This window comes from Tamandua tetradactyla, chromosome 4, assembly GCF_023851605.1.
Source record: "Tamandua tetradactyla isolate mTamTet1 chromosome 4, mTamTet1.pri, whole genome shotgun sequence".
NCBI classification, from domain to species: domain Eukaryota; kingdom Metazoa; phylum Chordata; class Mammalia; order Pilosa; family Myrmecophagidae; genus Tamandua; species Tamandua tetradactyla.
This window is the reverse complement of record NC_135330.1, coordinates 85008958-85022417: the sequence shown is the minus strand read 5'-3', so window position 1 is coordinate 85022417 and position 13460 is coordinate 85008958. Positions and strand designations below refer to the sequence as shown.

The 13460-nt window shown below is 45.5% G+C and overlaps 1 protein-coding gene, 1 long non-coding RNA gene and 1 pseudogene across 2 annotated transcripts in view; 1 reads left to right on the top strand and 2 right to left on the bottom strand.

Annotated features, from left to right (window-relative positions):
* LOC143681161 (uncharacterized) overlaps positions 1–10206 on the bottom strand; it is a 28259-nt gene extending 18053 nt beyond the window's left edge. Inside the window, exon 1 of the long non-coding RNA XR_013174408.1 lies at positions 9960–10206. This is a non-coding gene — a long non-coding RNA (uncharacterized LOC143681161). The remainder of the gene's footprint in view (positions 1–9959) is intronic.
* Positions 1148–2786, bottom strand: LOC143679323 (selenide, water dikinase 2-like; annotated as a pseudogene).
* Positions 10207–10778: 572 nt separating the features above from the next.
* The window catches only part of PDCD2 (programmed cell death 2), a 73190-nt gene continuing 70508 nt past the window's right edge, over positions 10779–13460 (top strand). Inside the window, exon 1 of the mRNA XM_077157966.1 lies at positions 10779–10926. The gene's annotated coding sequence lies outside the window, so the exon portion shown is untranslated. The remainder of the gene's footprint in view (positions 10927–13460) is intronic.

Below are 13460 nucleotides of genomic sequence, written 5' to 3'. Positions count from 1 at the left end.
ATATGCATTGATGCTTCTATATGCAGTCTCCTCTTCACCTTCCTTTGCTGCTAGTGACCTTTGGATACTTAGTGATGAACACTGTATTTTTTTCCCTTAACTTTTCATATCTTTCCATTAGGACTGCATGTTCCTTAAATGCATGCCACCTGACTTTGTATAGATGTGATTATAAAACCATGTGTCCTTCTCTTAAAATGGTCACTTTTCAGGGTTTTGTGCTTGTTCCACAGAAGCTATCATCTTTCAGGGTTTTAAATGTTTCTTTAAGACCTGACCTATTTTGATGAATATAAGAAAATTTTAGTTTTAGCTGTTATACTTCTGATGTTTCATCAGATGTGGGATTATCCAGCTTACTCATCCATACCACTCATTAAAGTTGTTTCTGAATGATTCAGTTAAAAACAAATTTTCAAAAAACAGAGATTTACCACTACCAAGACTATACAAAAGATCACCTATCAGATCAAGAGACAATTCCAAAAAAAGATATCTTAATGTGCAACATCAGCACCACATGATTATCTATATACTCTCTCAGGGTGACCACTCGGAAGGTTCTGCTCACATTTTGCTATATTTGTATTTATGTAAAAATCAACTGCAACACGTTATACCTTATGCCGGATCTACTTAGAAGAGTAGGTCTTCAATAGCATGTAATTGATTTGTGACTCAGTATACAGACAGAATCAGGAAAGGGTTTGAAATGTAATAAGTAGATAGCAAAAGAATGGTTAAAAATTTTGCAAAGGAAACATCTAAAAAAAAACCCTTGGTAAACCTGGATTCTAGCCATGATAACTTCTGAGATACATATTCCTTTATTTTAATGCTTTGAAGAGGCACTTATAACTTTAGGAGTCTGGATATTTGCTCCAGAACTAGAAAAAAAAAAGCATTTTGGCAAATAGTGGAAAAAGTTAATCTGGGAACCGCGGCAATTGACCTGTTAAGCAATGGTGGCAAGTGCCCAAGACATTGGGGGACATTGTTTGGGGGGTGATAATGGAGGGCCACTTTGGAACATGAAGGCACTCTTACTTAGACTGGGTGCTTGACTAATGAGTGCCAATATACTAAGGCTGCCTGAAACAAATATGGAATCTGATTAAAAAAATTTTTTTTTTGGAATAAAGTCCTTTTTATTTTTTCTCGCTAGCAATTACTCTTTATTGATTAAATCAACAGGAATCAGCACAAGATTTACCATACCAATGACCACCAAAAAATGGGTCATTGGGTTCTGGGGCTCACTCCACCTTTCCCGGTCCTTAATGGGGTTTAGAGGGAGAAACATCAATAACAGAGACCAGGCCAGATGGCTATGGGTCCTTCTTTCCCAGTTATTAGACAAGCTGCTCAATTCTTGCCCAAAGTAGGAAAAAGTCAATACTTCACAAAAATCTAATAAAGAATTTGACATTGCATTATAAGATCTCTTCGCAAGCTGTTTAAATGCTTTTCATTTTGCAATTTACTTAATGTGTGCATATAATTTACTTTTAATAATCCCATTCCCTGTGCAGAAATTAACCCAGTGCCAAGAAAACCCCTTAAAACTGGAATAGCTTCATTTTGCCCTTGGAAACAATGAACAGGTCACTCTGCTCTTCTACCCAAGAGATGAACAAACCTGCCCCCAAACTAAAAACGTTACTTTCGGTCTTGGAATATGCACAAAGGCAGCTTTTAATAGGCATCTGGAACTAACTAGGCAGGTGAACTTGTTTGGAAATTTCTTTTTAAAAGCAACTTTTGAGAACCATCCAAGATTGTGTACGAAGGCTTGAAGTCCAAACACCTTCCGTCCTATCTCACGAACCAGGCTCAAAGGAGGCGTTGGAGTTGTCAGGAGCAGCAGCAGCAGCAGCAGCCCCACGAGGTAAGATCTCGATAACTCAAGGCTTGTCAACTATCCGGGCCGCCTGGTTTCCCTTCTCCACGATGCCCACGACCCACGCCTGGCGACCCTCTCGATACTTGGAAGATTGGATTTCGGAACAAAAGCCAGCCGCCTGTTCTCTCCCCAGACGGTTCAGTAACCCCTGAGGTTTCTGCCGAGGTTCCCTGAAGGAGCCCGAAGCGCCCTCGGGCCTTGCTGACGGCCGCCGTCTTGGCAATAACCGGCAGATTATGCATGACAAGGACACCTCGTTTCTCTGTCCTTGCGCGGGGTCCTGCGCGTGTCCCGGGATGCCGAAGCCTGTGACATGTGGCGGGCACTAAAGTGTGCGCGAAGCCGGCAGCAGGCCCGTGGAGGGCGGCCGCACTGAAGGCTCCCTGAGAAGCCGGCTCCCCCTCTTCTCCGGACACCACCAGTTTGATCCTATTCCATCTTTCACGGTTATCAAGCCCCTGGTGGGCACGGACGGCCACTCGGGTTCCTAAGGGTCTGGTCAGCACCAGCACGTCGCCAACCGCGGCACCGTCGGGCACGACGCGCTCACTCGGCTGACAGACCACGGTGGCGACCCCGCCAGCGGTCATCCAAGGGCTCGCCGCGGTCTGCCCACCGGTCACCGCAGGGCGGCCTCCTCGGCGGCAGCGCGAGGGCCTCGGACCACGAGGGGCGTTCTCTTCCGTCTCCTCCTCGCTGGGCTCTGCGGACGCTGGGCGGCACCGACCCGCCGGCACGTGCAGTAACGCCCCCGGCCTCCAGGCCGCTCGGCCCCCGCTGGCCCAGCTGCGCGCCCCGTCGGGCAAGGGCCCCCCACCCAGGGGCGGGAGGAGTCCGCGCTCTGCGCCCGCGCCGGCCCCCGCGCCGCCGGCGGCAAGCCCATGCCCAGGGTGGGGGAACTGGGCCCGGGTCCCGCCCGGCTGGCTGGCAGGCCGCCTCCGGGGCCGCCGCCTCGGGGCCTCCGACCCGGCCCCAGCCACGCGGCCGCACCTCGGGCCGCTGCAGTCCCGCCGGGAGTCCGGGCAGCGGCTCCTGGGGGCCCTTGCGGCCTCAGCCCGTCAGGCCGGAGAAGCCCGTCAGCCGCCAGCTGGGGCTCAGGCCCGACGCGGGGGCTCGAAGGGCCGGTAGCTGGAGAAGCCCCGGCCGGGAGGAGCCCACTGGCCCGAGGAGCCTTCCGCCGTCGGGCCAGACCAAGTCGCGCCGCACGAGGGACTCCAGGCTCTTCTGACGTCTGATTTAAATTTAATGGGTAAGTTTGGGGAAATTATTGACTCTAGCATTTTTTTTTTAATTTAATTTAAATTTAGTGAAATTATTGAATCGTATATTCATTCCATCAGATAAGGGTAACCGATGAACTGGCCTTCCAGGCAGTGCGCTGGGCGCCGGAGGTACGGAGCGGACCGGACACTCACTGCCTCCCTGGTGGGTGTTCTTACGGCAGCGACGGAGGAAGAACTGAACATACCTTAGAAGGAACAGGCATCTTCATTTCTACAGGAGATGGGCAGGAAAGAACACTCTGATACCGTTTCTTTATCTAAAGTAAAAAGTACTGACAAAATGGCTCTCACCATAGATTCCTACTTATTATATGAATCTTGTTGCACGACAGAAATATTGATATTTATCTGAAGCTACTGGAAATACAGAGAAAACTGTCAGCGATTGAAGATGATGCAATTTGTAATGATAAAATCTAATAAGTATATTGCTATCAATTAATAAAGCCAGGAGATATTACAAGATGTAGATCAAATACAAGTCACCCAGTCAGGAAGGCGGTGGTTTTACTTTGGTTTCGCGGGGGACTACCCAAGCTACTTGCGGAACCAGCTGAAGCTGTTTATCTGGAGGAAGGCCAAAACATTAAAGAGAGAAACAGTTACATTTAGATTGGAGAAAAGATCTAACTACTGCAATTCATTAATTAAAAAAAATTAATTAGGATGCTTGCGTTTGTTAAAAGAGAAAAAGAATCAATGCATAAACACAAAATGCTATATGTATTACAGAAGCCTCTGGTTTTGAACTACCTAAACACTGAAAGTGTCTTTCAAAATGTAAACCTCACATGGGCCTGATTTTTTCCTGCTTTGACTACTGCTCTACCTGAGGAGCTTAGAATAGTGCCTGGAATGATCAGGGCTCCATATTTTTGAATGAATAAATGATTGCATGCATGAAAAGTAAAGTAACAATGTATCAATATTTATGTAGGAAAGGGGGAAAATCATCAAAATGTAAATGATGTTACATTTAACAAAAAATCTGAAAGGATTGGGTAAATTGAGTTTATGGGGAAAAAACTATAAAACTAATATTTTAATAATAACAAAATAAGTACATAAATTTAAGGCAGCAGTTCATGAAATATGTTGTCCATGAAATCAGATAACCACATTTCAAGGCTGTTTAAAAGGGGATTGAATTAAAATTAGCTCAACTTGTAATTGCTAATGCCAAGTGGAAGGTAACAACTCCTAGTGTAGGGAGGTTACCATAAGACCTTCAAAGGGCTTTTTTCTTCCTAGGTGACATTACCAAACTGCAGTTTTATACAGTTTTTATAGCATTGGCATATCTGCACTTACAAATTTATGAGTCTATGCACAACAATTATCTCTTATTTGAAGATGATGCTATCAATATTGATTTCATCTGCATTTTTGAATGTTTGCTAGAAAAACCAAAACATAACTCACCACCAATGGTTGCTTCCATGTGAACGCCTTGTTCTTTTGTTTACTGTCCCAGTTTGTACTGCCGACTCATGTGGGGATAGTCTGCCTAAATGCTTTTGCTGAGGAAGAGCCACCAGATTCCTGATGACAGTCCCTGGAATTGATAGATCAGCTCTATTGCTTCCCAGCACAACATAAGCATCTTATTCTATTTAAAAATTTTTCAATCTAACGTTGAAGTGCTTCCACCTGGCCAAGTACTTGCTGTCAGTACACTTTGGTTTATGTGTAAACTTGTTTAAAATATTGTTCTATTGAAATATCAGTGATCATCAAACCTACGTTTAGAGAAAATGAATGCGTTAGAGTAACATCAAAATTAGCAACGCTATCTTAAGCCACCACTGTTTAGGAGATAAGACACAGTCACTTTGCTGCCCAGCCAATAACATTTATTGGGGGAAATGTTTTGCATGATGTATGAAGTCCTATCTACTCCTATAGCTCCAAGTTGTAAACTAATTATTCTCCTATAATATATTCTAAATTCTTATGCGATGCTTCTTAGAAATTAAGAAAAAGGTAGAAATGCAAGACAATTCACAATACAGGGCAAATCAATAAAGAAATTGGACATCAACTATTTGCTCTGCACTGTGCTAGGCTCTGGGCAAAAGGAGTTAAATATGACATATTCCCTGCCCTTGTCCAGCTCACAGCTGGGTATGGGACAGTCATGTACACAGTACAGTGACAGCAACAATAAGGGAATGTCCAAGGTACAGAAGAAGAAGAGGGAGTGATTAATTAACTCTGTGGGTTTAGGGTGTCAGGGAAGACTTCCAAGAGAGAGTTTTTAAAAATCAACTATGCCCGAGTCCATCGGGCAGAAAAGAGGGCAGGACAGTCGAGGAAGAGAACAAATGACACACAGGCACAGAGGAGTCAAGCAGTACGGTGTGTTTGGAGAATTCCAAACAGTACAACCTTGCTGAACCAGGGTGCTTGCGGGAAATGGAAGGAGATTAAATGTCATTTAGACGTAGGCTGTGCTTGGGAGGTGTGGAGTGGCACAACCTAAACAAACACACTGGCTGACTCAGGCTCAGAGAGGGCATGTAGATACACGTCTGCGTGTACACTGATGGCTGTGAAGACAAGTGCAGCTCATGCAGTCACAAGGGCTTTTCAGTCCCTCTGTACCCATATATAAAATAGAAAAGGCAGCAATCTTCTACACTTCTTTACTTTAGAGGCCCTTTTCCATTTCAGTGATTTTACATTTTAAGTGCTCAGTGTTGACACAATAAAAATTTCCCTTATCCACCAAAGTGCAATCAAGATCCAGTTTATTTATGAAAAGAACTGATTGTTCTTTCCTGATGGATGTTAGCCATGTTTCTCTTTAGTGGGGACAGTTCTTTGTTACTGCACAGCATTGCCCATCTTGTAGTTTTCTTGTGGCCATTAAGTGAAGGATTCTAAGTAGGCTTGTATTGTACCTGAAACAAAGTACGCCCCAATAAAATATTGACTGACCAAGTCTATCAGACAGTAGATACAATTAAAGTGCATGATATAGGAAATAAACAGTTTTATGGATTTACTATTAACTGCTGATTCTGACACATTTGATAAATCTTTGTTTATAAATGACTACAAAATTCATTTGTATGAATTTAACATGTTTTTCATTAAGCTCCTTTAAAGGGATATTGTGATGTTAATTGGCTGGTTACTATTACCTAAAGCTTAGCCTCTTTGAACAGTACACTGCTTGGCATGTGACAGAGTGCTACTCAATAAATAATCATTTGTTGAGTCAAAGAATGAAATTAATAGCATCTAATAAAGACCTTTGATTTTTTTAAAATTTTTTTATTAATTAAAAAAATTAACAAACAAAACATTTAGATATCATTCCATTCTACATATACAATCAGTAATTCTTAATATCATCACATAGTTGCATATTCATCATTTCTTAGTACATTTGCATCGATTTAGAAAAAGAAATAAAAAGACAACAGAAAAAGAAATAAAATGATAATAGAGAAAAAAAGACTATACATACCATACCCCATACCCCTCGCTTTCATTTACCACTATTTCAAACTGAATTTATTTTAACATTTGTTCCCCCTATTATTTATTTTTATTCCATATGTTCTACTCTTCTGTTGATATAGTAGCTAAAGGGAGCATCAGACATAAGGTTTTCACATTCACAGAGTCTCACTGTGAAAGCTGTATCATTGTTCAATCATCATCAAGAAACATGGCTACTGGAACACAGCACTACATTTTCAGGCAATTCCCTCCAGCCTCTCCACTACATCTTGAACAACAAGGTGATATCTACTTAATGCAAGATCTTTGATTCTTAAGGAACTAAACTTCTTTATTCTCAATTTTGATCTTACAGAGAAGTTATGTCCAAAATTTTTAGTGGTTATCTTTGGAAAAGTAACCAGTTGAAATTAATTTTAATATATTTTATGCAGCCTAATACATAAAAATATTGACGTTTCAACATGTAATCAATATATTTATTAATGAAATGTTTTATACTCTTTATATAAAATCTGATGTGATTTTTATACTTAAAAAAAATCTCGATTCAGATGCTAAATTTTTAACAGAAATAATTGCCCTGCATTTCAACTGCAAAACACTTACAGTTGGGAAAGTAAATTGATATACTGAAGATCTTTTCAAACATACTTAAAATACTTTCAATAACTGAATCAAATAAATATTTTAAACAAAACTTCAGTTTCTCAGCTATACTAGTACATATCAAGTGTTCCATGAGGCTAGTGTCCCTCCTATAGGACAGGGCAGGTCTGCAGAATTCTCCTCCACTGGGTCAGTGGTGCGCAGTGCTCTCAGTACATTTCAGGGTGTGTTTAGCGCCTTGTAGCCTTTTATTTCTTTTGTTTTCTCAGAACTTCATTTTCTCCTGAAATTTTTGTTCTTTACCCTAACACTTTAAGTTAGAAGCCTCTTGACCATGTCACATTTGGCTAATAACTCTAAATGAAATTATTCAAAGCCTAAACACATTATTTTCATTTCTTCATAGTCGCAAGGATAAGAAACGATGTGACACCCACAAATAATTTTGTTCATGAGCATCATCGTTATTGAAGACTGTGGCTCAACATTTCTGATTCAGTCATAATACTGCCTTGTCATTCTGAGGGAAGGAGAGCTCACATTTGGGTAAACACTCAGTGATGCCTTAAAAAAACACATTGTTTAGCTTCTGTAAAACACATTTTCATTTGTTTCATTATATGCTAAGCCTGAAACTATGGGTACTGGGTATGACAAGGATTATTCGCATATGGAGAGTGTTCCTATCTCTAGTATATTTGTTTGTTTTAAAAGACCTCACTTTTTTTTTTTTTTTTTCTGCATGGGCAGGCACCAGGAATTGAACCTGGGTCTCTGGCATGGCAGGTGAGAATTCTGCCTGCTGAGCCACCATGTCCAGCCTATTTCTGTCTCTAGTATATTTTGTTAGCCAGAATTATGGATTTGCTTTCCTAGTAATGATTATTTTAGAATGTACTCTCACTGTTATAGAACTTTTGCTACTCTAAGTTACTTTCTTGTGGGTTGATTTTAAAAACATGTCTCTTATTACTATTACTTAATATTCAGTGTCTTAATATGTGAGGCATAGTATAGCAAATACAGTTAAGGGATTTGCCCAAGACTTCTAAATTTACGCTTAAAGTCTGTGGAAGTTACTGTGCCAGAATCCAGGGCTCTCCTTTAAGGTCTGTCTCTAATTAGCTGTTGCCCTTCACAGGGGGGAACCCGTGGGCCTTGGTGCCTGGTGCCAGATTGAACAGCACCACATATTCTGACTATCTTCTGTATGCTATTAGCCTGAGCCGTTTGTGATAGTAAGTCAACTGAGTGAAATTTTGTGAAATGGAAATAAATATACCTGTCAGGGTCGCCTCAAGGATAAAGTGATAGGATAATATCTAGTGTGCTTTGAAAAGCAAAATCCAAGCTACTAGTTGAAGGAATGATTCAAAATCCAATGGGGCTGGATACCCTTTCACAAATACTTGTTTATTCCCAGGTCAGTATGAGGACTCTTGTAACCTAAAGATTTCTTCTACGCCTCCAGCACTCAGGGGTGTGCTGACACCTGTCAGCAGCTGACACTGTCAGCAGCCCCTATGAGCAGCATGGCTCTAGTTGATCACAGATATGGAAGTAGAAGCTTCTGCCCTGGTAGTGTCAATACATCTTGGCGATTCAGAATTGTCACAGAGCCACTGTAAAAGCTTGGCATTCCCAGCTGCAATGGCAATGCCTGCATACTGTTTGAGGAGCAGTGAGGAACAACAAAGGGAGCTTTGATTTTTATTTGCTTTGTGAAATTAGTAAGTGTTTACAAGATGAAATGCTAAAGAAATAAATACATAGACTGCATAACTGGTGTTCTAGAAGTGAATATAAACGGGGTGAAAACCTTTTTTTTTCAGATAATTTTTTGTATTTGTTATTTTTAGGTCTTTTCGAACATATTTTAGGAGTCCAGTGTTAACTTTTCAGAAACAACCTTTAATGAATCAGGATAAAAACCATCTGGTGTGGGGATTCTTCTGCTTCAAATGGATGAACTTCAGGGGAAAGGAAGAATTTCCCACTTTCTTAAGATTCCCTTTGGAGATTTATGGAAATACATGAAAAAAACAAAACAAACTGGCTCCATCTCATATATATTGCTCCTTCGAGCTTCCTGCTCACCCATGAGACGTGACAAAGCAATACTGGAAAGAAGAGGGATAGAGAGATGGTGAGGTTTTTGTTCTGCGGGGAAGAATATGCAAACTGGAAGCTCTCAAATAAGAGAGGAGAAAGGGCATATCAAAGGAATGATGGCCCTAGACATTGCGCCGTCTACCTGGACAGGTGTGGGGTATAGTGAGCTGAAGGTCGAGGAAGCCACGCGAAGAGGTGGGGTAGGCCCCAAACGGGACAGCTCTGCTCTCGCCCTGATCCAGGTGTCTAATGACACCGACCCCTGTCCAGGGAAGTGGTGAGCAGTCCGCGTGGTCGCTGGGACTCTGGGTGTCTCCCTCTCGAGCGCTGCCGGGCGCGCCAGGAGCGCTCCTTAGCTTGCCCTTCCCCAGTGCGGCCACCTGCCCGAAAGCCCACGCCCCGAGGGTGCTGGCCCAACCGACGGGGTGACCCGAACCCCACAGCTCCCTGCGGAAGGGAGAGGAGGCTCGGGGGAGGACGCACAATGGAGAAAGCTTGGGAACTGGAGCGCGGGAGGATTTAAGAACGGGAGAAGTCCTGCGGTAGGAGACGGGAGTGGAGGCACCGGGGTAGGGCCACACCCGATGCTGCCCCACGAGACGGACACAGATCGCCCCCGTCTTCGGCAGGTCCCTGTCGCTTCAGCCCCGCACAAGCCGAACCAGAATAAAAATAAAACCACCAAAGGCTCTTACACGACCGTACACTCCGCGGGTGGGGCGAGAAACAAACCGACACAACAGAGCCCGGCCGGCAGGAGCGCGCGGAAGGAGGGGGAGGCGGCGGCGGCCCCAAGGCCCCAGCGAGGGCGTGAACCGAGAGGCCCCTCGGCCGGCGCCCGCCCACCCAGCGGCGGCCGCCAAGTGCCTCTGGGCGCCGCGTGCCGCGCCCGCAGCTCCGCGCGCAGCCGGCTGGGGCCGCGGGTACGGGCGGAGGCGCGGCGGCGGCGGCGAGCGCGCGGACCCAGCCGGGACGGGCGCGCCGGGGCGCGGAGCCCGGGGGGCGGGAGCGCCGCCGCCGCTGAGCCCCGAGCGCGTGGCTGCGGCTGTGGCGGGGGGCGCCGCACACCTGAGGCGGGGCGCGGCGGGCGCAGGCGGCGCGCTGAGGGCCGCGGCCCCGGGCAGCGCCAGGCAGAGATTTGAGGCGCCGGTTCGCCGTCAGCCACGGCCGGGAGAGCCTAGCGGGGCCCGGACACCGCCCCTCCGCGCCCCTTCCCCGCCTCCCAGCCCTCGGCGCCCGCCCGCACCCGGCGCCCTCCCTCGCTCCTGCCGGCGTCCGCCGCCACCGCCGCCGCGGGAAGCGGCTCCCCCTCGTCTTCCTCCGCGTCCTCGTGCCCCGTTCCCCGGCCGCTGGCTGCAGCGCCCCGCGGCCTGCCGGAGCCGCTCGCCCCGGCCCGGCCCCGGCCTTGCGCTCGCGTCTGCGCCCTCCTCCTCCGGCCCCCAGGGCCCGCAGCTCGGCGGACGGTGAGACCCGGTCCGACCCCTCCGCCCGCCCAAGATGTCGGCCCGGACGCCATTGCCGACGGTGAACGAGCGGGACACGGAGAACGTGAGTAACCGAGGCCGCCCCCGGCTGCTGCCCGGCCGACACCCCCGCCCCGCGCCGCAGCCTCGGCTGGGGCCGCCCCCGCCCGCGAACGGTTCTCCGCCGCGAGCCCGGCGCCCCCCTGCCCGCCGCTCAGCCCCACTCCTCATTCAACCCCATTTCCCTCCTTCCCTCCAGGCCCGGGGGGCTGCCCGCGCGCCCCCTTTGCGGAGGCCGGCCTCCCGGAGGGGTGTGCGTGATGGGCGGGCGGAGAGGCGGCGGGCGGCGGAGGCGGCGCCCGGGACGGCTGCATTTCCACCTCGGCGTCTGGGTCCCAACCCGAGTGTGTGCTGGGCGCTGACGGACGGGTCGGCGGGCCTCCTCTTCCACCCTTCTCTGCACCTTTCAGCCCCTTGCACACGCGCGCGCGCACACACACGCACCCCTTTCCCCCGCAGTGCCCCATGACTGTGCTTTTTGGAACATGGTGTCCACACTTTGGGTTGTGGGCCACCGGGGGCGAATGTCGGGAATGTCAGAAGGGAATGGAAGTAGATGTGTGTGTGTGTGAGTGCGTGTGTGGGTGTGGGTGTAAGAGTTCCCTCTGCTTGGTCCTCTTTAGTGGCGATGAGTAGAAGAATTTCAAGAACAGCTTCTGTGGCCCTGGGTTGCGGCAGATGTTTAAACGCTGTGTGAAGCCATTGTCTCTCTATTAACTTCCTCAAGTCACGGTCAGAATTCAGGGCAGGTTTTACTTTAAATGTCTGGGAGTATCACAAGTTGCGTTTCTTTTGAGAAGGATTTTCTGTGTCGTCAATCAAAGAGCCCTCAGGGTTGGTTTTTATTTTAATCAAGATGCCATCGTCGTCCCTGGTGTTTAAACTCTTGAAAACCAAAAGAACAGTATCAGTTGTTCTTTCTGCTTTTTGGAAAGTACGAGTGTGTGTGAGTGTGTGTGTGTGTGTGTGTGTGTGTGTGTGAGAGAGAGAGAGAGACAGAGAGACAGGGATCCTTTGTGGGAAAGGTGGTGGTTTTTGTTGTTTAAATAGAAACTAAAACAAAACTCCTATGACATGTAAATAGGGCCTTTGCTTATTTTCTGTTAGGTTTTAAGGGGTTGGAGGGTGCTGAGCTCAGCCTGCTGTCCAGTTGTCCGCTTGTCTAGTTAACTCACCTGCCCTCTAGCTCTTGGTGTACCAGTGCCTTCATAGATTGGTGAAATTAAATAATCAAGTGCTTTGGCGTTCTTAAACAAAATGAGAGATACGGGCGCCCTTTGAAGGGTTGGAGGAAAGTGTAAGCGTTATTTAATCTTGGAGAGTAGGAAAACAAAAACTTAATATAATTGTGTGAAGGGAGAAGAAATTCTAGTCAGAGGCCATTGTTAGAAGATGTAGTAAGATGTTTCAGAGCCTGCTTTTGTCCTTTCTAGTGTCGTGAATTTAAAATGATATAGTATAAGGCTGCTGTTATAACTTGTGATTTAAATTGCATCCCAACTATAGTTTTTAACGATACAATTGAAGAACAGTTTGGATTGGGAGATTGTAAATCAGAGAAAAAGATAAAAAATATTCGTTAAAGTTGATTTTAAAGCCAAGTTCAGAATCTTTCCAGAGAAACTGTAAAATAGTTCCTGCCATTCAGATGTGTGAATGAAAAGCAAGGCAAGTGATGACCTGTGTTTTTATTAGCAAAATACTGTGTGTTCACCTAGGATGGGTAGAAAAATGCAACATTTTTATTTTCCTTTGAAGTTTTGAGTAGTTTAGCTTGTTTCCACACTCACATTATATGAATAAGGAACTTTATATAGACACAAGATTAAAAGTATAGAAATACAAAAAAAACAAACAGAAAAGGACCGGCCACGGTGGCTCAGCAGGCAGAATTCTTGCCTGTCATGCTGAGACCCGGGTTCGAGTCCTGGTGCCTGCCCATGCAAAAAACAAAATGAAAGTGTAGATATATTCATCAAGGAAGAGTATAAAATGCAACATTGCATGCAGGCAAAAAAGTGAATTTTTTAGCTAAGCTAAAATAGCGTAAATTTGATTGTACCTTCTGGAAATGATTTTTACCATAAAACTCATTTGCTTTGTTTCTGAACATGTAATTTCAAAGTCACTTTTATGGTCTTTTCTCTTGCATTGTGCATAAATATATCTCCATTTAGCTTACTTTACCCACATCCTAATTTTTTCCAAATTGCTGTGGAAAGTGGCCATTTTACCATAGCTGTTTAACGTTAAGTATGCACTCAACCGAAGCTGGAAGGGATACAGAAGAAGTATTAAGATAAGACCTTTGCCCTCCAGGAGTTTACAGAAAATAAATTTTGTATCAAATAAATAAACTGTAGAAGACACGATGTAGGAAACAGTATGTAATAGGGCTAAATTGGCTTATAAGTGCTATCGGTATTTATCAAAGGAATGACTAAAGATGGCTATAAAATTACCATTTGTTACTCTCTCTGGTTGGTAGTAAATGTCATCATCCAGGCTCACTTACTTACCTTTTTATGTTTTATGACCACTAAAGGCTTGTATGACCTT